The sequence below is a fragment of the Gorilla gorilla genome, chromosome 6 (assembly GCF_029281585.2).
Source record: "Gorilla gorilla gorilla isolate KB3781 chromosome 6, NHGRI_mGorGor1-v2.1_pri, whole genome shotgun sequence".
NCBI lineage: Eukaryota > Metazoa > Chordata > Mammalia > Primates > Hominidae > Gorilla > Gorilla gorilla.
The window spans coordinates 150,638,175-150,665,841 of NC_073230.2; the positions used below are offsets into that span (position 1 = coordinate 150,638,175).

The window sequence follows — 27,667 nt, forward strand, 5'->3', positions numbered from 1 at the left end:
ATGTTCATCTCTTATAGAGATTGTCAAGCAGTTTGTGATTGTGGTTGTATCAATTATACTCCCACCAGGAATGTATGAGTATTCCCATTGCTCCACACCCTCATCAATGCTTGGTGTCATCAGTCTTTTTAATTATAGCCATTCTGTTGTGATATCTCATTTCTATTTCAATATGTGTTCCTCTAATTACAAAGGCAGTGGGGTAACTTTTCATATGATTATTGGACATTCGGGTTTCCTCTTAAGTGAAGTGCTGATCAAATCTCTCGCCATGTGTGATATTGGGATATAATAAGATATATTTGGCCTTCATCCCCAGTTGCTGCCACAGAGCTCCTGAAACTTTTATAATTTCCTCTTGGTAAAATGTTTAATTAACTGATCTTCTTCGATATCTTTTATTCTAGTAGGGAGCATCTTTTATTCTAATATTTGGTCTTTGGCCCCAGTTCCTGACACAGAGCTCCTAAATTCCTTGAAATGTTCTAGGTGATAGGAGTGTCTTTTGTCAAATCAGATGACTTTTGGTGGGTCCCTGGATGGGGGCTACTCATCAGAAATATATGACACTGCCATGGTTAGACGCTTGGAACTTTCAGCCCTACCCCCTATCCTCCAGGAAGGGAAGAAGGCCTAGAGATTGAGTTAATTGATTATGCTTATGTCATGAAACCTCCATGAAAATCCCTGACATATGGGGTTCGGAGAGCTTCTGAGTTGGTGAATACATCCACATGCTGGGAGGGCGTTGTACCCAAACTGTAAGGGGACAGCAGCCCCTGCATTCAGGACCCTTCCCCACCTCACCCTATGCACCTCTTCATCTTGCTGCTCCTCTGTCTCCTTTATTATATGGTAAACTAGCAAACATCAGTGTTTCCCTGAGTTCTGTGAGCTGTTGTAGCAAATTGTCAAACCTGAGGGGAGTTGCGGGAACCCCTGATTTGTAGCCAAGTCGGACAGAAGTGTGGGTAACCTGGGGACCCACCACTTGTGGTTGGCATCTAAGTGGAGGGCAGTCTCGTGGGCTGACCCCTTAACGTGGGGGATCTGCACTAACTCCAGGTAGGCAGTATCAGAATTGCTTGGTATGGGAAACCCACACATTTGGCGTCAGAAGTATTGACTATAGAAGGAAAAACAGCTTTTTCTTAGTACCATGCTATACCTGTTTGCTGTTGTGATAAAAGAGGAATAGACTTTAGAACATAGTTCTCTATTTATTCATAAAGCCATTCTGCATTCTCAAGTAACAAAATTAGGATTTTCTTTAATATTTTATGAGATTTTTTTCTTTTCTTACTTGTCTTTAAAATAGTATTGCAAACAGGAGCAGATTCTTCGTCTGGCTATCACAGTATGGCTATTTTAGTGGGCTACAACATAAACCCACACATACACACACACACACACACACACACACACTCACACACACACAGAGTTGCAAACATATATGGGACAGTGGAAACAAATATGAAACAGCTCTTAAAGCCACTAATGAATATTTTTAAAACAGTAGTCATAAACACTAACAGACCATTAGGATATTATTTATAGATTAATAATCTCTGCATGAGACTATTTCATTCAGAGGCTCTGTGATGAGTGTATTTGGGCTGGCCTGGGTATTGAATGATGAGATTGATATATGATTTTCTTCAGCTGATATAACTTCTAAAATAAATCATTCATACATTTGGTGACTCATACAATCCATTTCAGTATGCTCAGCTACATGTTAGGAGATTTTTATTTAATTTAAGCATTTTCATTATTGTAGATTTTTATTGTTCACTGTTTAGTTTTAAGTCTTGGGTAATTGTTATAATAAGGTTACTAGTCAGAGACTGCAGATAAAGAACAGCAATTCAACAATTAAAAGGCAACCAAGAATGCAATCTGTTGAGTAGCAAAAAAAAAAAAAAAAAAAAAAAAAAAAAAAATCAGATCTGAAACTGCATGAAGATGGGCTGAAGGCCAAAACTATTAATGCAAAATATGATTATTTCCAGTGGTAAACCAATATGTGCTGGGCTCCTGTGTTACATGGGGGGTTTTGTAAGAGAATCCGAGCACCAGCATTTGGTAGAACACAATTAGACTATCTCCTCCCAGAATTCCCTTTTTAATACTTTCAGGATTTATTATACCAGGTCCTAATCCTTTCCTCTTCCTTTTTTCCTCTGTGTTTCTTCCCTTTACCATTCCTCTTTTTTTTTTTTCTTGAGGTGGAGTCTTGCTCTATCACCCGGGCTGGAGTGCAGTGAGGCAATCTTGACTCACTGCAACCTCCACCTCCCAGATTCAAGCGATTCTCCTGCCTCACCCTCCCAAGTAGCTGGGACTACAGGTATGCACCACCACATCTGGCTAAACTTTTTTGTATTTTTAGTAGAGACGGGGTTTCACCATATTGGCCAAACTGGTCTAAAACTCCTGACCTCGTGATCTGCTTGCCTCGGCCTCCCAAAGTGCTGGGATTACAGGTGTGAGCCACCACGCCCAGCCTACAATTCCTCTTTCTATGTGTGTTTCCATGCTCAGAAAAAGTAAGTCTTGAGGGCAAGGACCTAGTCTTCTTTGCATATCTTTCTAAGTATCTTTGGGAATTGTCTGTTCACCTCTGCTTCCCTCAGCCTAGTTCAAGCCACAATTTCTCACATTGCCTCCTGTGGACTCCTGGTCATTCTACAGCCATCCTTACTCCTCCCCATCCCTCTTCAACCCCATCTTAGAAAGCCTCCACCCAGCGGCCAGACTGATCTTATACAAATTCGATGGAATCATTCCTGTACTTAAAACGGCTTCTCATTACTCCAAACTCTTCCACATCTCCTGAAGGTCTTTCCTGGTCAGCCTCCAGCCTGCCTCACCAGCGTCTTCTAGAATCTTTCTCCTTCTTGCTTTGAGTTCTCCCTTTCAGATCCTAGAACATACTGTGCTCCTTTCCACCTCACGGCCTTTGCACACACTGCTCCCCCGAGTTGTGAAGGCTTTCTGTGTGATACTAGCCCGTTGGGTCTCAACTTAAGTATCACTTCCCCAGACCAGCCCTCCAATAATCCCAGCCTTGGTCAAGTTGTGTTAAAGTTTGTTCTCAGAGCAAACAACCCTTATTTGTCCTTTCCGGAACTTACCACAATTGTGAAATTTTAACTGTATAATTCATTCATTCCTTCAACTTTCTCTAGCACTTAATATGTGCCCAACAACAAATATATGCGGATGAACAAGACAGACATGTCCCCAAAGACCTTATAGTCTGGGCAGGATGGGGCATAGGGCATGGAAGGGGGAGCAGCTGATACTAACACATAAATATATATTGCAAATTATAGTAAGTGCTTAAAGGAAAGAACAGAGTGCCATGACAGACAAGTGCAGGAGCCCCTACTGTAGACTAAGGAGTTAGGAAAGATCTCTCCAAGGAGATGAGTTTCAAGTTAAGACCCAAGGCAGAGAAGGAGCCAGCCATGGAAATGCCTTCACATGTGCTGTTCCCTCTGCTGGGACAGGGAATTAGGTGGGAAAGAGTTTGGCATGTTTGAAAAGAAGGAAAGAAGCCAGGATGATTGGAATGCAGTAAGTGACAGGGAGAGTAACCCATGGCAAAGTTGGAGAGTAGGCAGGGGCTAGATTGCATAGGGGCTTGTGGCTTAGGATTTAGGAGACTACTGTAAGGGCATTGGGAAGGTTTTTTAAAGATTTTAAGCAGGGTAGCTATGATGCAACCCCTTAACTGGAGAATAGACTTTTGGAGGCAAATGTGAAGGCGGGGATTGCAACTGGGCTATTTCCAAAAACTTCCAGAAGGGAAGTGTAATCCCTTGGACTAGCATGGTGGTGATGGAAATAGGGGATAAACTGGTTAGGGTGGCAAATCTAGAACTTGGTTTTGAACATGCTGGTTTGAGATGTGTGTGAGACACCCAACTAGATGTGTTCAGCAGCCAGTCATACAAGCTGGAGTGAAAGATGAGGTGTCGGCTAGAGATGTAGTAGAATCTCATCTGACCTCAGGGTTAATTTGTAAAGTCAGCATGTAAGGCCAAAGAATAAACAATTAAAAATCAACCTTCAAAAACCCTTAGAGCTGTGGACCTGAGTCTTTGGAAGCTCAAAAGATAGGAGTTAACTTGTTTTTCTCCCTGATGTGTGGCCACAACTTCTCCCATCTCCCCTCCTCTCCAACAGTATCTTCTCCGGTTTAAGCGAAGTCAAAGTCTGGTTTGTAGAAATGGAAATATGGAAAAAGTAGGGTTGGCTTTTTTTTTTTGTCAAGTGACTAGAGTTGAATCACTGTTCATCTAATGTAGCTTTACTGTATTACTTGGGAATCATCAGCAAACAGATGGTTTTTAAATTATGGAGATGGATAAGTTCACTTAGGGCAAGAGATGAGAGCTGTGCCAGTTTCCCAGGGCCATCATAACAAAGTACCAAACCTGGGGGGCTTAAAACAACAGAAGTTCATTCTCTCACCATTTTAGAGGGCAGAAGTCAGGAATCAAGGTGTCTGCAAGGCCAGGCTCCCTCTGAAACCTGCACAGGAGAATCCTCGGCCCCATCAAGCCTCTGGTGTTTGCTGGCAGTGCTTGGCATCCCTGGGCTGATCGATGCATCAGTCCCACTTCTGCCTCCATGGTCAGCAGGCATCCTCTCCTCGTGTGTCTGTGTCTCCATGTGGTATTCTCCTGCCCATGTGTCTTTCTCCCTGCCTCTTAAAAAGACACCAGTCAGATCAGATTAAGAGCTCACCTTACTCCTTATATGACCTCATCTTAAATAATTGTAGCTGCAGAGACCCTATTTCCAAATAAACAAGGCAGTGGGGGTTAGGACTTCAATGGGTCTTTTTGGGGAACACAACTCAATGCGTAACAAGGGTGCACGGCTCTGTCTCAGCAATAGCAATGGTAGAAGTCTGGTGGGCTGGGCAAGGTGAAAGAAATAGCAGCTCATCTGGGCTGTCATTTTCATCTGGGCTGTGCTCCCCATTAGAACATCTAACCTCCCCCTCAGAATGTCACAGACTCCATGGAAACGAGGCTGCATCTTTCCTGTTCCCCACTGTTCCTCAAAACTGTGGGTAACAAATGTGAAAATAAGTTACCTTCTATAGGCTGGGTGTGGTGGCTCACGCCTGTAATCCTAGCACTTTGGGAGACTGAGGCAGGTGGATCACTTGAGGTCAGGAGTTTGAGACCAGCCTGGCCAACATGGTGAAACCCTGTCTCTACTAAAAATACAAAAATTAGGCAGGCCCGTTGTGGCAGGTGCCTGTAATCCTAGCTACTCAGGATCCTGAGGCAGGAGAATCACGTGAACCTGGGAGGCAGAGGTTGCAGTGAGCCAAGATCATGCCATTGAACTCCAGCCTGGGCAACAGAACAAGACTCCATCTCAAAAAAAAAAAAGTTACCTTTGCTATGACTTTCTAAACCACAGTCTATTTCTCATAGGAGAAGTTCCACTTTCCAGAGACATTTCACCAGTAATCTCTTCACTTTCTAGATTGGTCTTCCCCTTTCAGGCCACATCTCTACTTACTTAAGTTTCATCCACCTTCCTGAGGCTGGCCAGAACATACCGCAATAGAGACAGCCACCACATAAGAATCACAGTCAGACGACACTTCCATTGCATCCGCTTTGCCCTGGTCATTATATGGACATTCCCAATCTACTTCAGTCCTTTCCAAAATGTGTCTTTCCAGATTACACATTCCTTGCTGTAGTTTTTGTGAACTGCTCGCCAACCTCAAAGTGCAAACATGACCACAATCTCTTTTATTTTTCTATTCAATTGCACAAGGGGCCAAATGACTAATTTGCTGAAAGCAGGTACCTGTGTTGGGAACTTTCATTCCCCTCATCCACCATGTTGAGGAATTCTGGAGGTTTATACAGCCTCCAGAGGAGTCAGGATGGTCTCCATAACCCCCTCAAAAGAGAAAATTAGGGTCTCCAGTCTTCTATTGCTATTGATTCTCAGTATCATGAGGTGTCACTGTTGAAAACTTGTTCTATGCAGTCTCAGAGCTAACAATGATTTACCCTGGGATGATGCCTTCTAGAAGGCCCAGATCCCATCACAAGCCATTGTGGTTTTCTTAAGGGAACAATCCCACATTCTCAGTACAGGGTTATATAAAATTGTCCCTAGCCTCTTCTAGCTGGTCTCTCTGCTTTCATTCCTGCTGTAATGGATTATCCTAAAAGTGTAGAGGAAGCTAAAATCCCAAAAGACACTGGAGGAAAGAATGGGTGGTAGTGTTGGGAGAAGAAAGTACATTGAAGATGCTGTTTTCTGCATGAGATCCTTGCATTAAATCATGTCAGCCTTAGTGTGAAGTCTTGAGTTATTACTTTATGTTGTATACCTCTATCAAATTGAGCTCACCTAAAACCCTAGGAAAGACACAGAATAGTCACTGGAGAGTGTAGGGGACTGATAACATTTCCCCTGCTTGCAAGTGTTTAGAATATAGAGAAAAGAGCTCTGGACCTGGAACCAGAAGACCTGGGTTCAAGTCGTTGCCTTGCTGTTTATTAGCTGTGTGGCCTCCAGAAGTCACTTGATTTCTTTGACCTCAATGACCAATCTGTGAACTCAGGGCAATTCTAGTCTTTTCCATTTACGATGTTCTTTTGAGAATCAAATGGAGTAATTTGAAAACCGTAAAGCACCATGTAAATACGAGGCTTTTCCTCTCAGGCTTTTCATTTTTTTTTTTTTTTGAGACGGAGTCTCGCACTGTCACCCAGGCTGGAGTGCAGTGGCACCATCTCGGCTCACTGAACCCTCCGCCTCCAGGTTCAAGCGATTCTCCTGCCTCAGCCTCCCAAGTAGCTGGGATTACAGGTGCCTGCCACCACACCCAGGTAATTTTTTGTATTTTTAGTAGAGATGGGTTTCACCATGTTGGTCAGGCTGGCCTCGAACTCCTGACCTCAGGTGATCCACCCGCCTCGGCCTCCCAAAGTGCTGGGATTACAGGTGTGAGCCACTGCGCCCAGCCCCTCTCAGGCATTTCTAAAAATTAATCGACTTTTCTGGTTTACAGAAAAATTAAGCAGAAAGTAGAGTCCCCATGTATTCTCTACTTCATCCCGTTTCCCCTATTATTAACTCCTTGCAACAATTTGTTACAATTGAAGAGCCAATTTTGCTATATCATTATTAATTAAGAACCATAGTCTACATTAGGGTTTATTCTTTGTGTTGTACATTCTGTGGGTTTTGGCAAATGTATGACACGTATCCACCACTATGGTATTACATAGAATAGTTTCACTGCCCCACAAATCCCCTGTGTTCTGCCTATTTATCTCCTCCTCCCTCCCCCTGAACCTCTGGCAACCTCTGATCATTTTACTGTCTCCATAGCCTTGTCTTTCCCAGAACATTGTATAGTTGGAATCATATAGTATGTAGCCTTCTCAGATTGGCTTCCTTCACTTGGCAATATGCATTTAAGTTTCCTCCATGTCTTGTCTTGTCTTTTTTTTTTTTTTGAGATGGAGTCTCACTCTGTCACCCAGGCTGCAACCTCCGCTTCCTGGGTTCAAGCATGTCTTCTGCCTCAGCCTCCCAAGTAGCTGGGATTACAGGTGCACGCCACCACACCTGGCTAATTTTTGTATTTTTAGTAGAAATGGGGATTTCACCATGTTGGCCAGGCTGGTCTTGAACTCCTGACCTCAAGTGATCTGCGTGTCTCAGCCTCCCAAAGTGCTGGGATTACAGGCATGAGCCACAGCACCCAGTCACCTCCATGTCTTTTAATTGATAGGTTGATAGCTCATTTCTTTTCATTGCTGAGTAATATTCCAATTTATAAGTGTATTCCCAACAGACTTTTTACTTAAAAAAAAAATGACCAAAGACTACATTGCCTTAGAGTTCAATTAAAATAGTATCAAGAGCTATGTGAAAGAGAAAAAAAAGGTGAAGAATGGAAGATGGATATGGGAGGATGGACGGAGGCTATAGGCCCTCATTCAGATGTTGTGTTTTGGAGGAGGGAAGGATTCTGGGCTGGTTGTAAATATAAGAAACACAATATATCCAGTCTATCCCATCCTTGAAATACAGCTTAGCTGCCAGCAGCCTGATCCCCTAAGTGCAGAGCCTGAGCGGTCACCCTATTGCACCGTACCTGGGTTCGGTACTAATGGCAGATCGAGAAAGAAATGCTAGAGCTATGTGTCTCTCAAACCACAGCACTACTAGCTGTATGCCTGATCCATAAAAGCATGCAATAGGCTGGGCGTGGTGGCTCACGCCTGTAATCCTAGCACTTTGGGAGGCCGAGGCAGGCAGATCACCTGAGGTCAAGAGTTCGAGACCAGCGTGAAACCCTGTCTCTACTAAAAATCCAAAATTAGCTGGGCGTGGTGGCGCGTGCCTGTAATCCCAGCTACCCGGGAGGCTGAAGCAGTGAACCTGGGAGGCGAAGGTTGCAGTGAGCCGAGATCGCACCATTGCACTCCAGCCTGGGTGACGACAGCGAAACTCCGTCTCAAAAAAAAAAAAAAAAAAAAAAAAAAAAAAAAAAAAGCATGCAGTAGATGCTTGAATGAATGGTTGAAGTAGCACAGGATAGGCCGCCAGACTTGGGGACTGAGGGAAGGTGGAGGGAGGAGGCAGAAAGTGAGGGTCATTAATGATCTTTTCATAAGGCCTTTGAGAGACTATTGCCAGGCCCCAGACCCCCTTTACAAACTGCTGAGCACTGCAGGGAGACTATTTGCGTCAGACTCAAGCCAAGACATCTCCAAGATCCCTGACAATAAAGCAAACACTAGGCTGGCGCTGGCTAATAGAGGAACCCAGAGGGAAAAACGCTGTTCTGTTTATGGACAATTCTCCTTCTACAGCCGGATCTTCAGCGCCACCTAGTGGTGTGCTCTTCAGGCTGGCTGCACTACCAAAGCAACTGACTAAGATTCAAATACCTTGGTTTAAAGCTGCAAGGATTAAAGCTTTCCTCTTAAGGTCTAAGATAAGAGACTATGTGGGCATAATGAACAAATTGAGAGCTTTAGGATTCACATCAGAGAATTCTAAGTCACAAAACTTAATCTCAGCAATTACATACACAGTTAGTAGTAGGATTTTGTAGTTGCCCATACCGTTTTGCAGTTTTGGACATTGAGTAGTTTTGGACAATGAGGCCAAGATCAAAAGTTAAAGCCCTGCAAAGGAAATGCAGAACTAAGAAGGGAAAAAGAGAATCTGATCCAGCGGCAGGGGAAGTGTTATTTCCATTTCATATTTAAAGCAAGTAAAACCCTACGAAATGTCCAAGGTCAAATGTCCGGTATATGAGGCAAGGACTTGAATTGTGTGGCGTGTGCCTTTTCTTTTGCTACGCTGCTTCTTCAGAGTACCCCTTTTCTTTCAATATTTGCTTTGTTTTGCTACAACTGCACTGATATTCTCCTACCAATGGATCAATAAGCTTCATTTCTATTCTAAACTCACAAACTACAGTGTTCCCCTAAAGGCTTGGGTCATTCTGTCTGTCTCATGCAGGAACTAGAATTCCCTAGAATGTTCATAATGTGAATGGCAGTTCATGTGTTATATATACATTAAATATCTTATGTATAATGTTAACTCATATTCCTTTTACTTGTTAACTGACCTTAAATTAGGTCAGTTTCTATATGTAATACTGTAAATATTAATTAGATTGCAGTTAATTTGTTGATAATTCATGGTGATTATATTAGTTATACAATTCACAAAGAATTTTTAAAATCTGCCTTTTCTTTAAGAGAATGTGGTTTGGAATTAAATGGAGAACTTACATTTATTCAGCATCAGATATTGACTAGGTGATTTTACATATACTAATTTAATCTTTATGATTAACACTATGAGGTAAGTCAAATAATTATCTTTATATAGATGAAGAAAGAAAGACAGAAATTGTAAATAACCACCCCTAGATAGACACTAAACAGAAGAGCTGGAAATTGAAAGTGGACTTTCTGTCTTGAAGTCAAGTAGTATTTCTACCAGACCTCTTGAATCCACTAGACTCGAAGTCCAGAAGTCTAAGTTTTATTTCCAACTTAAATACCACATACAATGCTGTGTACTATAATATCCTTTTGAAAATTCACTATGCTCATTTGTATATCCACAGTCCTATTGAATTCTAATATAAACATACATGTTTAGCAACACTCATGGAATTATTGTTCTTTTTCGGGGTTGTTTTTTTTTTTTTAGTGTGTATGTATATCTATTAACTCTGCTCTGAAATAGTGCTCTATAAAGCACACAGCGACTAGTGCTGGTCTGGAAGATAATATGCTGGAGAGCCTGATTGGAGCGATCTGGACTAGAGAGATAGCTGTGAACTGAACGAGGATTCAGTCTTCCAAAATAGTCCTTGGGCACACTTGCCAGAAACAGCTCACAGCATAATTTTGTTTTAAAATACTTGTTTGTAACCTTGCTTGTTGAAGAAAGAATTAATGTAGGAGAACAGGATTTCAGTGGCATAATGGTTATCACCAGGGCTGTCAATGAGAATGTAAAACGTATCTATGGCCTCCTCTCACTTCCTTTCTTTGACATCTCTCTCCTCTTCTTGGATTGCTTCCCGCTCTGCTGGCTCATCTTAACCTGCGCCTCCCAGGGCTTACTGGGTTTCAACGTTACCTCTCACACCTCTTCCGAGGTCCTCCGTGCTTGTCAGTTTGATGTTAGGAAAACAATCTAACCAAGTTGATATTCATTATATTATGAGTCCTTTGTGCTTCAGGAGTATTTGTGATGGGAATAATTAAGCCTCCTTTAACTGGAAAATTTCAAATAGCTTCAGGGAGGTTTGGGAGAAAGAGCGTCAATGACTGTCTGAGTCTGTAACCCCAAGCTTGTCTGTTCCATTTTCCTGTGTCACATAGCCTCTGCCAGTGGATTCAGTGCTATTTATACTGGGACTCTCATCCCAGTCCTAAATCTAGCATAGGAGCAGACAGATAGATGCCAAAAAAATACAGCAACGATTCATGATAAAAACTCCCAGAAAACTAGAAATGCAAGAAACTTCCTTAACCTGATGAAGAGCACCTATGAAAAATGTATAGCTAAGATAACTCTTAATGGTGAGATTCAGAATGCTTTTCTCCCCAAATCAGGAACTAGACAAGAATATCTACTCTCACCAATTCTATGTAATAGTCCCCTTAAATACTAATTGATAATATAAAGAAATAAAAAGAGATAAAAAATATTGAGATTGAAAAGCAAAAAGTAAAACTGCCCTTATTTGCATATGACATGATTGCATACATGGAAAATCCTAACAACTACAAAATGTACTATACCAAGGAAGTGTATTTAGTAAAGTTACAGTATCCATTTTTAACATGAATGTAAAAAAAAAAAAAAAGTATATCTAGGCTGGGAGCCGTAGCTCATGCCTATAATCCCAGCACTTTGGGAGGCTGAGGTGGGCAGATCACCTGAGGTCGGGAGTTCGAGATAAGCCTGACCAACATGGAGAAATCCTGTCTCTACTAAAAATACAAAATTAGCTGGGTGTGGTGGTGCATGCCTGTAATCCCAGCTACTCGGGAGGCTAAGGCAGGAGAATCACTTGAACCCAGGAGGTGGAGGTTGCTGTGAGCCGAGATCATGCCATTGCACTGCATCCTGGGCAACAAGAGTGAAACTGCCTCAAAGAAAAAAAAAAAAATGTAATCTAGGCCGGTCAAAGTGGCTCATGCCTGTAATCCCAGCACTCTGGGAGGCCAAAGTGGGTGGATCACCTGAAGTCAGGAGTTCGAGACCAGCCTGGCCAACATGGTGAAACCCTGTCTCTACTAAATTTACAAAAAATTAGCCGGGCATAGTGGTAGGCACCTGTAATCCCAGCTACTCGGGAGGCTGAGGCAGGAGAATCGCTTGAACCCAGGAGGTGGAGGTTGCAGTGAGCCGAGATTGCGCCATTAGTGAAACTCCATCTCAAAAAAAAAAAATGTATATCTATATTCTAGTAATCAACAACTGGAAATGGAAATTTAAACAATACCATGTATAACAGTACTAAACAGTGGAAAACACTGGAATATATTTAACAAAATATGGTGCAAGACATGTACACTTAAACTTAAGAAACATTACTAAGAAAAATGAAATAATACCCAAATAAATGGAGATAAATACCATATTTATAAATTGGAAGACTCAATTTTATAAAATGATTAAATCTTAAATTGGTCTATAAATTCAACATAATCTGGATCACAAGCACAGTTTTATTTTTTGTAGACAAAAAATAAATTGACAAGATGATTCTAAACTCTGTATAGAAATTCGAAGGACTTAGAATAGCCAAAATATTTTGAGAAAAGAGAACAAAATTGAGGACTTAAGCTAGCCAATTTCAAGACTTACTAAAGAGCCTTATTAATCACGATAGCATGGTATTGGCATAACGATGGACATATAGATCAATAAAACAGAGTAAAGAATCCAGAAAAACTCCATACATACATGGTTCGATGATTTGCCAAGGTAAGTCAGTGGAAGAAAGGATGGCATTTTAAGAAATAATGTTGGGCCGGGCACCATGGCTCATGCCTGTAATCCCAGCACTTTGGGAGGACAAGGCGGGTGGATCACCTGAGGTCGGGAGTTTGAGACCAGCCTGGCCAACATAGTGAAACCCCATCTCTACTAAAAATACAAAATTAGCTGGGCATGGTGGCGTGTGCCTGTAATCCCAGTTACTCGGGAGGCTGAGGCAGGAGAATCGCTTGAATACTGGAGGCAGAGATAGCAGTGAGCCGAGATCGCACCATTGCACTCTAGCCTGGGCGACAAGAGAGAAACTCCATTTCAAAAAGAAAAAAAAAAAAAAGAAAGAAAAGAAAAGAAAAGAAAAGAAAAGAAATAACATTGGAACAACTGAAGAGACGCATATGGGAAGAAGAACCTCAACCCCTACCTCACACAGTTCACAAATATTAACTTAAAATAGGTAATAGACCTAACCAAAAAATAAAAATAAAAATTATAAAACTTCTGCAAGAAAAAAAAACATCAGAGAAATCGGAATGACCTTGCATTAAGCAAAAAACTCTTAAATGGGCCCTACAAATATGAACTATAAAAGAAAAAAAATCAATAAATTGTACTTCACCAAATGTAAAGCTTTTGCTTTTCAAAAAGCACTCTTATAAAAATAAAGCACAACATAGACTGGAAGAAAATATTTGCAAAATATATCTGAAAGGGATTTGTATCTAAAATATATAAAGAACTTTAACAATTCAATAAGAAGAATTTTTTAAATGGGCAAAACATTTCAACAGATGCTTCGTCAATATCTTCTACAGATGATTAGATATATTAGGATGTCTTCAGTTTTAAAACTAACATACCAAGTGCTGGTGAGGATGTGGAGCCATTGGAACTCTCATATCCTGCTTCCAGGAATGTAAAGGAGTACAACCAGTTTGGAAACTAGTTTGACAGTGTCTTAAGAAGTTAAACCCACTTACATAAAACCCAGCCATCACTTTCCTATGTATTTACCCAAAAGAAATAAAAACATAAACATATATCACAAAAAGACTTGTATACAAATGTTGAATGCACCTTTGTTTATAATGGCAAAAAGCCTGAAACAACCTAAATGTCTGTCAACAGGTGAATGAATGAAAAAAATTGCAGTAAACCCATGCAATGGGCTACTAGTCATCAATAAGAGCAAACTACTGAAGCACACAATGGATAAATCTTTAAAAAAAAAAAAAACCGCGTTGAGAGAAAAGCCAGAAACAAATGGTTCTATATTGTACAATTCCATTTATGTAAAACTCTAAAAGATACAAATTAACATACAGTGGTAGAAAGAAGATTAGTGATTGGCTGGTGTTGGGGTGGACTGAGGGAATGTGGGAACTGACTGGAAAAGGGTAAGAGAACACTTGGGTGGCAATGGAAATGTCTGTATCTTCATTGTGGCCATTATAGGAACATACGCATTTATCAAAAGTCATCAATCTGCACACTAAAAATGGGTGCATTTCATTGTATGTAAATGTTATGCCAATAAGATTTATTTTAAAAATTGTAGTGGGAATGCAAGGAGAAGAAAGGGGGTAATTTTGGTATATTTCTATGTTAGAGTGGGCAGATTTTGAGTAGGTTTATATGCTAAGAGGAAAAGACAGTGGAGATGGAGGGAGAAAATACCAGAGGGAGGAAAGGACTGATGAGGCAGATTTCTCAGGGACGGGAAGATGGGGGTGCCATCCCAAGCACGGGTGGATGGATGAGCTGTGGATGGGAGGAGTGAACATAAGCTCCTTGAGTCTGCAGCAGAGGAAAGTGGTTGTACTATTAAGTTTGAACAAAGACAAATATAATTTTGTATGTGGGAGGGCAGAAAGTAGAGGAAGTTCACGGCTCATTCAATCATTCAACCTTTATTTATTTTATGCCAGGCACTTTATAAATAAAGATATGGATATTCTGTAAGAAAGAATAATGCTGTTTCTGCTCTCATATAATTTAGAATACAGTAGATGGGGGGCATTAAACAATTAAAGAACTAAATACATAATTACAGATTATTATGAATGCCATACAGGATAAGGAATCTATTAAAGAGGGCAACAGAAGGAACCTAATTTAAACAGATGGCTCAGGGAAGGTCTCTTGAGTGAAGCCACCTTTCAGCTGAGAGGAGGAAGGTGAGAAGGAGTTAGGTGATAAGTGAATGGAATGGCCTCAGTGAAGACCTTAAGGTTGGACAGATTTGGGTACATTTTGATACAGAACAATAATTATATGTGAGTTTTAAGAGATTAATATAAAAAATGAAACCATAGAAAACTCCAAGAAAATATAAATAAATTTTGATCACTAGATAGAGGACTCTCCAAGAATATGCCTGAGATTTAACTACATAAAATTCAAGAGGTTTTTTTCTTTACTTTTATTTCGAAACATATTGTAAACCAAGTGCTAAATATTTGCAACAAATAAGTCAAAGGATTACCATCCTTACTACATAAAGAGCATGTATCAAACTGACAAGAAAAGCATTAAAACATCAACAGAATCCAGTTAGTAGATCATCCTTTTAAAATGATTGATCCTTTAGTCATCTAGGTAAGTTTATAGAATTTTAAAAATAAAAATAAACATAAAAAGCAAGTTGGGAAAATAGAATAAAAATACAAGTAAAAGATATGCAAATTTCTGTGGAAGAAGAAAATGGCTGGATAGATGAAAAAATAGTTTTACTCATAACCAAAGAAATTTAAACTGAAAAAATGAAATACTATTTTCCCAGCAATTAAATAAGTAGACATTGGGCAAAACAATACTTATTGATGGCAAGGGTGCTATGAGAGGCACTATCCAGTGAAGATAGTGGGAACATAAATTGGTTATAAGCTTTTAATTAAAAAATTTGGAAAAATGCATCTGGAACCTCAAATATATTTCCTCTGATTCATTAATTCTAGTTTTAAAAACTAACCCTACATTTATAATAAATGACATCAATTATTTAAATTTTTTAAGTTAAAATCTTAACGGGTAGTCATTCAACAGTAAAGGAATAGACCAGGTGAGATGACTCACTCCTGTAATCCCAGGACTTTGGGAGGCTGAGGTGGGCAGATCAGTTGAGGTCAGGAGTTCGAGACCAGCCTGGCCAACATGGTGAAACACTGTCTCTACTAAAAAAATACAAAAATTAGCCAGACGTGGTGGCACATCCCTGTAATCCTAGCTACTGGGGAGGCTGAGGTAGGAGAATCACTTGAACCTGGGAGGCGGAGGTTGCAGTGAGCTGAGATCGTGCCAGCCCCACTGCACTCCAGCCTGGGCAGCAGAGTGAGACTCCATTTCCAAAACAAAAACAAAACAGTGAAGGAATAAACAGTGATATATTCAATATTGAAAATATTATGATCTATGGTCACTGGAACAATGTGGCCCTAAGGACAAGGGACTTTTACTACCATACCAACCCCAAAGACATCACACTGGCTAGTCCACTGCATCAATGCATCAGAGTAGGGGAAGGGTGCTGTGCACTGCACCTTCTACCAAAAGAAGGCACATGTTTTCGAGGCAGCAAGTATAAGATGTGTGTGTGCTCCAGTACCCACTTGAGAGGTGAATGAAAAGCTACCAGGTTTCAGTGAGCTCAGAGCATGAGAAGATTCCTCTGCTGATCTGATATGATCTGATTTTGTCCTTTAGATCTAATCATGCTTCCAGTGTCTACAGACAGCTCAGCATACAGTAAGACCCCATGAAGGATTCACAGACTTGGTTTTGGTCATGCTTTGCCAGAACCACTGTCTGGGGACTTACGGTAGGTCTTATAAATGATTGTAGTTTCTTGGACAACATTGCTTCTAACCAGGGACCCCATGTTAAATAATGGGTTATAGCAGACGAGAATCACTGGTCTTATCATGTGATACCCAACACCCAGAAGCAGCTGGCCTTATAGAATAGTGGAATAACCTATTATACTTCACTCATGCCCTCAGTTAAATAAATGCTTTCAATATAAAGTGCTGCCTGTAAGATTAAGAATAGTCTTTGAACCAGCTCAATATATGATGCAGTTCTTCCATTAACCAGAGTACATAAGTCAGGGAACTAAGTAGTAGAATTGAAGATGGACCATCTCACAAATACTCAATGACCTCTGTCCACAACTTTTTGTTCCATGTCCCCACTGTATAGAACACTTAATACCCAATAAAGGAACTCTAGCACCAAGAGATTAATAGTCATGCTGAATTTGAAGCTTAGACTAGCAGCTGGTCAATACAGGCACACAACAGGGTTTTTAGTCAGTGTGTCCAACACATGCATTCATTCGTGACTAACGGCTCCACTTATCTCTTTTCTAGCTGTCACTGTGGTGACCAGCTTTGCATGTGCTCTGGCTGACTTTAGAGAGGCATTGTCAGATGGAACCCAAGCCTCCTGCCTCCTTCTCCCTGGGCTCCCTTGTTGGCACAGCTGTGAAGCCCTGCTCAGCACCCACACCTGTGCTTCCTGGAAGTGTAGGTTGTTAACACACTGTGGGGCAAACTTTTGACCAGTGGGAGGCAAGAGCTGGTGGATAAATCCTTCCACCTACCTCTCCTCTATGGGATGGTTCTTGAGACTCAGTTTATATGGATTTTTTGGAAGACTGCCCCTTTGAATGAAGCAACTGGTCATACTTAACAGTGGTCAGCTCAATACCACATCCTCATTTGGGCTGTCCTGCCTTTGCACTCCCCTTGCTTCTCATCATGCTCCTTGGAATTGCATGTCTTAATAAAGTAGCAACATATGAGCCCTAACCCACAAACTCTACTTACTGAGGAACCCAGGCTGAGACAGCTAGCAATGTGCAAGGGGCATGGGTGAGCATGCACACATATGCACACACACATACACACCCTGTATCATACAAATACTACTGAAATGTAAAGGAAGGTTTGTTGAGAAAAACAATAGTGGCAGCAAAGGGAGGAGGAGGAAGACAGTGCATATGACATGATCCCTTAAATTCTTATTATTTCATATTGAGGTGTTCTTGGATTGGGCACAGCTGGTCATACTGTGGAAAGTCCTCCAGGAATGGAATCCTGTCCCTTCTGCTTTTGATATTTCTAGGGAAGTTGGGAGACAGACAGAAACACCAGGTCTACTATGTGACGCTGGGAGCATCCACACTAAGGAAATGACTAGGATCTGGAACTTAGCTAGGGGAGTCTGCACAGCAAGCCAGAGATTTTGCATTCTTTGTTGAGCTAGCTCAGTCCTACCAACTCAGCTTATAGTTAAGCCTGCTAAAGTTGGAAGGGAAGCAAGTCACCAGAGGCCCTAAGCAAAAGATTTTTTCTCATCAGGGACAATTCACCACAATTTTCAAGGGGAAATAAAGTTGCTGCTGTACAATGAGGGCAGGAAGGTGAATGCATGAAACCCAGAAGAACACACTGGACACCTCTTTATATTGCCATATCCAGTGGGAGTGTTAATGAAAGACGACTACATTTCCAACCAGGCAGGACCCAGAACTCAATCCTCCAGGAATGAAGATCAGATCCCCCTTACCCCCTGCAAAAGCAAACCAAAACCAAAAGCCTAGCTTGAGACCAGGTGCAGTGGCTCACACCTGTAATCCCAGCACTTTGGGAGGCCAAGACGGGGGAATCACTTGAGGGAGGCCGAGGAGACAGATCACTTGAGGCCAGGAGTTCGAGACTGATCTGGCCAACATGGTGAAACCCTGTCTCTACTAAACAAACAAACAAGCAAACAAACCAAAAAGCCTAGCCAACTGAGGGCTGGCCTGAGGTAAGGAGGTATGAAATGAATTACAGAGGGGCAAGTCAGAATCACAGCCACAGCCCAGCAGCAAGTGGCAGAACCAAGAACGGCAACCTCCACTCGTGTTTCCCTTTTGTAAGGTCACATGCATTTATGTTTCCATTTAATTTCCTTTGCTTCCCTGTAAAATGTGGCTTTAATGTTCTGCAGTTTCAGTCTGATGTATCTGCTGGGTTTGTTTGTTTGTTTTGAGACAGAGTCTTGCTCTGTCACCCAGGCTGGAGTGCAGAGGCCTGATCTCAGCTCACTGCAACCTCTGCCTCCCAGGTTCAAGGGATTCTCCTGCCTCAGCCTCCTGAGTATTTGAGATCACAGGCACCTGCCACCACGCCCAGCTAATTTTTGTATTTTTTTAATAGTGATGGGGTTTCACCATGTTTGGCCAGGCTGGTCTCGAACTCCTGACCTTGAGTGATCTGCCTGCCTCAGCTTTCCAAAGTGCTGGGATTACAGGCATGAGCCACTGCACCCGGCCTGCTGTTATATTTTGAATACTGCCTCTTCCCATCTCTCTACTCTCTCATTCTGGAGCTCCTATTAGACATCTATTGGATTTCATTCTGCCTTCCAGAACCTTAACTCTTATTTATATTTTGCCTCTCTTTTTTCTCTTCTTGCTGTATTTGGTTAATATCCTCACATCTGTCTTCTAGTTCAATAATTTTCTCATCAGCTGTATTTAATCTCCTCTTTAACTTATCACTGAATTTTTAATTTTAGTAACTATGCATTTTTAAAATTTCTGGGTGTTATACTGAGTTCTTTTAAAAATTTGCTATTTTGTTTTTCTTTGTGCCTTGTATTCTTCTTAAGATTAAAATTTTTTTCTTTAGTAATGATTTTGATCATTTTGAACTATTTTATTTTAAACTATAATTCAATTATTTTAAGTTTGTGGGGCTCTAATTCTCCTATGGGTTTTTTTTTTCCTCACTTACTCAAAGTAAATAATTTTTTCATGTATTTTGTGATTTTTAAAAATTGTGACATCTTTAGAAAGGTTTTTTAAAAAATAGGAAAATCCTTTTTGGCCTGGTATGGGAGCATTCCCCCAGAGGCCTTTGTGTTTGCTTCTGTCAGACACTCAAAGCTATTATCACTATGAGACTAATTTTTATATTAACTTTCCCAGTTTTGAGACTTCTGTACCACTGAGATAACGTGTATTCAAATCAGAAAACCCACCCTAGGCACAGATTTCGTGTTATCACTTATTTGGGGACTCTTTTTCCACCTAGAGCTCAGGCTGGGACACACCACTTCCTTGTCATCTTTCTACATTGGTGAGTAGATTTTTAAAAGTTTTTTTCCCTAGTGATTGTAGTCAGAGGTTTTACTTCGAGCTCCCTGACTTTGGAGGACCCAAGTTCTCATGTCTTGTGCTGAGACATAGCTTCTAGATTGTTGAGCCGGAACCCTCAAGCCAGGCAATGACATCATCGGCTCATATATTTCCATTTTAGCTTTCAGGTCCCGCTTATTTTCTGGCCCCAGGGGATGAAGCTTCCTTTACGGCAAGTTCAGTTATGCACTATGAATCCTCTTGTTATGTTTTAACCTGAATTTCAAGGTATTGGAATAGGTAGACTTTTCAGGTCTACTACGTTGCCAGAACCAAAATTCCAAAAAAGTCTTATAATGATGGTGTGTACCTGTTGTTCTCCAATGCCCTATACTTAGAGCAATTCGTAGTTTAAAAAATAAGAAAATTCAGAGTTTTTATTATATGGTAACTTATTAGGATGACACTACCATAATTACTATTTTGTTTGAAATTTGGTTTCCTAAAAAAAAAAAAAAAATTAAAAAAAAACTACTGGACTCTACGCTCCTGGAAATGAAAAAATGAATTACCAAAGTAAAAAACTTAAAATCATTTCCAGGTAGAATTTCCCTTTTCTTCTTCCAGGGTACTTAGAATTTGGGTTACTCCTGAAAACCAAAATTTGCAAAACAATGTTGGAGACCTGGCTCAATACAATTCAATGTGGGCCCTACCTTTGTTCCTACTCACTGCCATATTAAACAGGCAGCTGGGAAGTGCCGACCAGGGCCTAGCTGGAGTCAGGAGGAATAAGTGGCAAAGGATGACAAGAAGACACATTAACAAGAGAAGTCACATTCAGGAAAATGCAGGGCTCATATAGATCATGGGTGACAATGGGCAGCATAGAGGGTTCTTATAAAACCTCATGCAATAATGTGAAAAAATATTCTCTCTCCTAGGAACCTGTTGGTTTCTTGAAAGGCCTCATTTACATGTTTCCAATCTGGTAGCAATAGATTCAGTGGATATTAAAGGTCATAATAAGGAAAGGATTTTAAGCATAAATACCACAAGAACACCATTTCATATTTTTTTCCTTAGGGGAAACAAAGTAGTCTAAAGAAGTATCTACATGCAAAAAATGAGCAAATAAACCAAGATAAGTCTTAAAAGAATTTGTACATAATTTTCCATGATCAAAGTACTCACCCTGGGAAGCATCTGTTCCCACAAGCAGGTTTCATTGGCGATGCTACATAGTAAGGTTACTAATGGTGATAAGGACACTATATCTTTTTTTGAACTTTTAACTCTATTTTAGTATTAATGAATCTACAGAAAAAGAGCATAGCACAGGTCCAAGGTCCAGGGAAATGACTGGAGGATGATTTTAGGAAAAACCAAAGGTTAAGCATCCCATTGATGTCAACTTGCTTTCTTCTGTCATCGATTTTCACCCTTAAAACCTTGCCATAGGCCAGTGTTGTGGCTCACACCTGTAATCCCAGCACTTTGGGAGGCTGGGGCGGGTGAATCACAAGGTCAGGAGTTCAAGAGCAGCCTGGCCAATATGGTGAAATCAGTCTCTACTAAAATACAAAAATTAGCTGGACTTGGTGGCCCATGCCTGTAGTCCCAGCTGCTCAGGAGGCTGAGGCAGGAGAATCACTTGAACCCGGGAGGTGGAGGTTGCAGTGAGCAGAGATCATGCCACTGCACTCCAGTCTGGGCGACAGAGCAAGACTCCGTAAACAACAACAACAAAAATCACACAAAAAAACCTTGCCATCATTTTTTTTTTCTTTTAAATCACTGTCCTCATTGTGTTTCCTATCCACCAATATAGCCTATGGCTTGCAGTTTATCAAGTTGGGGCTCATGGCTCCAGGGAACAGAAAACCCTGACTCCCCCCTAAACAATAAGGGAATTTATTATTTCACGTAATAGGATGTCCCAGAATTTGGGCAAACTGCAGACATAGTACAGCCATTTGGTTCCGTGATGTCATTGAGGACCTGGGCTCTTTATCTTTTTCCTCTGACATTCTCTGTGAGTTGGCTTTGCCCTAGGGCTGGCTCCCTTCATGGATGAAGAACGACTATAGCAGTTTCAGGCATTACATACACATATATGATCCTATAGGAGAAAAGTGCGACCATCTCTTTCTCTTTTTTAAAAAACAGCTTTATGGAGATATAATTCACATACCATACAATTTTCCTACGTAAACTTTATGTTTCACTGAGTTTTAGTAGATTCATAGTGTCCTACAACCACCACCATCAATTTTAGAACATTTTCATCTCCCTAAAAATAAATCCCATACCCATTAGCAATCATTTCCCACTTCTCCCCAACCTCCCCACAACTGTAGTCCTAGAAAACCTCTAATCCATGTTCCATTTTCATGCATCTGCCACTTCTGGTGGTTTCATGTAAGTGGAGTCATACACTATGTGGTCTTTTGTGACTGGCCTATTTCGCCCAGCCTAATTTTTTTTTTTTTTTTTTTTTTGAGATGGAATCTCACTCTGTCACCCAGGCTGGAGTGCAGTGGCGTGACCTTGGCTAACTGCAGCCTCCACCTCCCGGGTTCTGGTGATTCTCCTGCCTCAGCCTCCAGGTGGCTGGGATTACAGGCATGCACCCCTGTGCCCAGCTAATTTTTGTATTTTCAGTAGAAATGGGGTTTCACCATGTTGGCTAGGCTGGCCTTAAACTCCTGACCTCAGGTGATACTCCTGCCTTGGCCTCTCAAAGTGCTGGGATTACAGGTGTGAGCCACTGCACCCAGCCCACCTAGCCTAATGTTTTTAATGTTGATTGCCATTTCTTTCTTGAATTCTCCCTTTTAAGAAGGAAACCTTTCCTAGAGATCTCTCAGCAGACTTCCTTTTAAGACTGTTCTAAATCGAGTGACATGATCTATTCCTAATCTAATCATTGGAGATGGAAGAGGAATGACTGTGATTACCTAAAGTGACTGTAAACTAACCCTTGGCAAAGGGGATGGGGTTATCTAGTCACCTGCTTTGTAGTTACAGGCAAACAGGGGCTGGGAAGGTGAAGAGTGGATGTCTGAATAAAATTTAATTCCTGTTAGGAAAGAAGAAAGGGGCAATGGATGTTAGGTAAGGAGATAAAATGTACAATACACTTTAATGATACAACATAACAGTTACGAAAGAAGCCAAGAATGGTGAAGGGGGTTCCACTTACCTTTGGTTTATTTATTCCACCAGTCTTCCTTCCTTCCTTTTTGTTTTACACCTGTAAGCTTCAGACTCTAGAGTGGTGGATTCACCAACCACTCCAAATCCTACCCCTGCAATGGATTTTATTATACCACCAGGATGAGTGAGGCTGACCAACTTCAGGGGCTTCAGGGAGGTGGTAAAGGCAGGGAGGGGATAACTGAGAGGTGAGAGTCACACAGTGCCCACTTTCTAGGTAATCAGTTGACAGCAATTCAGCATGCCATCATTGCTGTTCTAGCTGTATGTAGTTGATGTACACAACTGAAAGGGAGATTGCAAGTATGAGAATTTTTTTATACACATATAAAAAATTATATATCTCTATATATCTTGTCAATGAGCAAAAAATGAAATGTGAGACTACCTTAAACCTTGATTCTTTCTCTCGTCTTATGTTCTTGAACACTCTTCCACAGTGGGGGGCAATCTGACTGGAGACTGAAATACTCTTTCTTGTTGAATGACCATGGCACTCCTGTCTTAGTTTCTTCTCACCCTATTTCTAGGCCAAGGTCATTTCCCTGTAACATCCTTAATAACGGATTCTGAGCCAAGACCAGGCACGGTGGCTCATGCCTGTAATCCCAGCACTTTGGGAGGCTGAGACAGGCGGATCACCAGAGGTCAGGAATTCGACACCAGCCTGGCCAACATGGTGAAACCCCATCTCTACTAAAAATACAAAAATTAGCCAGGCGTGGTGGTAGGCTCCTGTAATCCCAGCTACTTGGGAGGCTGAGGCAGGAGAATTGCTTGAACCCAGGAGGTGGAGGTTGCAGTGAGCTGAGATCACGCCATTGCATTCAGGCCTGGGTGACAAGAGCGAAACTCTGTCTCAAAAAACAGACAAACAAAACCAAACAGATTCTGAGCCAAGAGAATGTTACCTCAGGATTGGTTATGGACTAATGAGAAGCTACTGGGATGGTCAGCCACCACATTTGGAAAATGCTAGAGATCTTGAGTTGTAAGTGAGACTCTTCCATTCCTGGGAGCTACTGGATGTCAGTCAGTACATTCGTCCTCAAGGGAACATAAATTCATTTTGTAAGCAACTGGGGCCCATACTTTCAATGTGTCACTTATTTCAATATGCATAAAGTATAGTATTATATGTGGCAATGTGTTAGATGTGAAAAGAGACACAAGTCCCTGTCCTTGACAGTGCAAAATGTTCTTCTCTGACGATCCCAGGCAAGAGCTGAAGACCCAGGCAAATTCCAAATAGCTGCTTGGGATGACTTTTCTGCTTCTTGGGAACCTCACTCAGCTGTTAGTGATAGTGAACAAAGAACATGGAAAAGGAAGTACATAAGCCAAGCCCTTCTCTCTGGCTGTGTGCATTTGGATCTGTCTTTGGTCCTCTCTGTGGCATGAATGTGCCATTGAGCCTCAGGGACTTTGCCCGAGGCACTGTTCCAGGCCTCTAAGGGCCAGAGTGTCAGACCTGAGTCTTCTCTGGCATCGTAGATCCTTAACACGGATCAGCAAAGGAAGCTCTCCAGGACTCTCTTTGACTATGAGAGGGAACTTGTGTTAGTCCTCGACTAAGAGTTTTGTTTTGTTTTGTTTTTTGTTTTGTTTTGTTTTTTGACAGGTAGTTTTGCTCTTCTCGCCCAGGCTAGAGTAAAATGGCATGATATCGGCTCACTGCAACCTCCGCCTCCCAGGTTCAAGCAATTCTCTTGTCTCAGCCTCCCATGTAGCTGGGATTACAGACACCTGCCACCACGCTTGGCTAATTTTTGTATTTTTAGTAGAGACAGTTTCACCATATTGGCCAGGCTGGTCTCAAACTCCTGACCTTAGGCAATCCACCCATCTTGGCCTCCCAAAGTGCTGGGATTACAGGCTTGAGCCACCGCGCCCAGCCTAACAGAAGTTCTTGGGGCTGCCTAAGCCAGAGTGTCAGGTTTCTGTTGGGCTGCAGGAACCCATTCAGGGCTGGCTAGAGCTTGTGCCTGATTATTCTGGAATCTGAATGCATCCTAGTAAAATGGGATTTGGAAGAGAGTAGAATTGGTATAGGTCTCCAAAACTCCAACCTACACATCTGCCTGCAGGTGTGTATTCCGATTCCCTTAATCTTCTATATTTCCATCCTTCTTCATCCTTCATCAAAGCTGACCTTTTCTTATTTGGGGAACCACTTTCAGGCTGAAGCCCTAAAGCATACGCTGAGTCTGACCCTTGGAACATCAGCATCAAGTCTCAGATTTTTCTAGCCTGCAGGTGAGCAGTTCAGAAGCTTATTTCCAAACACAAACGCTTTAGATAGTTGGAAAAGAGGAACTGAAAATAATGGTCTTCCATACCCTATGACAACATTTTAGAGCTAGAAGGGTTTTTTTTAATGGTAATGTTCTCAGTCCCCTAGTTTACAGGTGGAGACTCAGGAGAGAGGGCTAGAAAGTTCTTGCTGCTAAACAGTGTGGCCCAGTGGATTGGTGCACCCTGGCATAAGGAATATGTTTACTGCACCATAGCCTCATTGAATGTTCCCGCCCCGGCCTTTTTTTTTTTTTTTTTGAAGCATTCACCTAGGTAGGATGCATGTCTACACGTAGGAAATGTGCAGACTAGATAGCAAGTTCCATGCGGCAGGAACCATGAAGGGCGTTGTACCTGAGCATACCCCCAGTGCCTGATGCAGGGCCTAGTGCACACTCAAATGTTGGTTGACTGGCCGGGTGCGATGGCTCATGCCTATAATCCTAGCACTTTGGGAGGCCAAGGCGGGCAGATCGCTTGAGGTCAGGAGTTAGAGACCAGCCTGGCCAACATGACAAAACCCCCGTCTTTACTAAAAATACAAAAAAATTTAGCTGGGCCTGGTGGCACACACCTGTAATCCCAGTTACTCGGGAGGCTGAGGCACAAGAATTGCTTGAACCCGGGAAGCAGAGGCTGCAGTGAGCTGAGATTGCACCACTGCACTAGAGCCTGAGCCACAGAGTGAGACCCTGTCTAAAAAAAAAAAAAAGTTGGCAGACTGAATGCTGGAAAGAAGAAGGACCTGGCTTTGTCCCCACACCAATCTGGTGGGCGAGTACAGAATGTAAACTGTCTGGAGGTTGGCATTGGCCTAGCTTCTCCGTTGCTCTCTTGTTCTCTAGAATCCTATCAAGAACCTGTGGCCAGAGAGCTGTGTGAAATGGAAACCAGTCCCACCAGCCCGATTGCACACCCGCAATGCCTTCTCGCCCTGTTTAATGTCATGTCCAAACTCCTGGCCGCCATGGCCTGTCCCCACCTCTCCAGCTTCCTCGCTTGGCCTGTCTCCTTAGTTCTCTCTGTCTCACCCACACTGGCCTGCAACTCGCCAGAGTGCCCCAGGCTTTTGAGCTTCTGCACGGGCCCTTCCCTCTCCAGGCTCTCTCCCCTGGATCTTTGCTTCAGCTGCTCCTTCTTGACATCCAGGTCTCAGACCAATGTCCCCTTACTCAGAAGGCCTAGCACAGGCCGCCTAATTTCACACAGTTCTCCCCCTTCCCGCACTGCCTTCCATCACCTCGTTTCATTTTATTCGTGGCACGGAGCACCATCTCCAATTGCCTTGTTCATTTAGTTAATTTATTTTCCGACTTAGTTCCAGGTGCTAAAACAGTGTTACCTTGGCAGGCTTCCCATCAAATATTGTTGCGCAAAGGATGGATGGATGAAAGGAAGAGTGAGCCAATAAACGAGGGAACGCCGGGAAAGGCAGCCTCAAGGCGGCGGGCCCTGCCACCCCCACCGTCCCTGAGCATCCCAGCCGGTTCCCGCCCCCGGCCCGAACTGGCCGCGCGCGCTCGCAGCCCCGCGGCGGAACCCGAGGGCGGCGGCAGCGGTTTCCCTTGAACGAGCCGGGGAATCTGGAGGGAGCACACAGGAAAGGCAGAGCCGCGAGCTGGACCAGCCGTGGTGAGTGCAGCGGCGCCCAGGCGGGGAGAAGAGTGCGGGTCGCTGGGACTGAGCGCGCGAGCGGGGTGGAAGTCGGGATGGGGGCCCGGGGCGCTGGGCGGAGCCTCTGGAGTCGCGCTGGGCCGAGAGCCGCGGGGACCCAAGCATCAGGGGTCGTGGGTGCAGGCGGCGGCGCGGCTTGAGGGTAGAGGGTGCGGGCCTGGCCGGTGCGGCAGGGGAGGGCCTCGCGCGGATCCCGTGGTCACTGCGGGAGTCAGCTGTCCTGGGTTCGAGTCCCAGAGCTGTCGCTAACTTGTGGACCCCCCTCACTTCGTCCCTTGGGCTTCAGCATAGTCCTTTGCAAAATGGGGCCAATAGTATCCGATCCATTGATGGGTGGGTTGGTTCATTCATTCTGGCGCTTTACTAGGTTCTGGTGCTGCAGATGGATAGACAGAACTTGCCCATGAGGGGTTCACTATCTAGTAAGAAAAACATTTCCACCTGGATACTCCACAGGCGTGTCAAATTCAGTATCTCCTAAACCGCACTACTTTTCTCCACAAACCTACCACTCAAATCTAAATGACTGAAATCACTATTCAACCAGTCACCCAAGCACAAAAACCTGGCTTGGTTCCTCCTCTCTCACTTACTACAGTCAATGGACCACCAACTGCTGCCAATTTCTACTTTCTGAAGCTTTCCAAATCCATCCTTTATCTTGGTTTGTTCTTTTAGGTGCCTAGAGATTATGGCAATAACTTCCTAATGGTTCTCTTTAGCTTTAATTTTAGCTTCTTCCAGTTCATTTTTCATTCTGCTATAAAGTGGTCTTTTAACAGTTCAAATATGATTATATCACCC

At 42.5% G+C, this 27,667-nt stretch overlaps 1 protein-coding gene and 1 long non-coding RNA gene across 4 annotated transcripts in view; one reads left to right on the top strand and one right to left on the bottom strand.

Moving 5' to 3' along the window:
• AGK (acylglycerol kinase) overlaps positions 1-27,667 on the top strand; it is a 142,291-nt gene that overhangs the window by 12,774 nt on the left and 101,850 nt on the right. For 2 of the 3 annotated variants that reach the window (XM_004046327.4, XM_019031215.3), the window contains exon 4: positions 26,540-26,821. The exons of the other annotated variant lie outside the window; for it this stretch is intronic. The gene's annotated coding sequence lies outside the window, so the exon portion shown is untranslated. The remainder of the gene's footprint in view (positions 1-26,539; positions 26,822-27,667) is intronic. 3 annotated transcript variants of the gene reach the window in all.
• On the bottom strand, positions 1,433-26,650 carry LOC134758958 (uncharacterized). The gene is made up of 3 exons (XR_010134777.1): positions 26,532-26,650; positions 4,483-4,720; positions 1,433-4,224 (listed from the first exon to the last, which is right to left on the bottom strand). It is a non-coding gene; the product is annotated as an uncharacterized lncRNA (long non-coding RNA).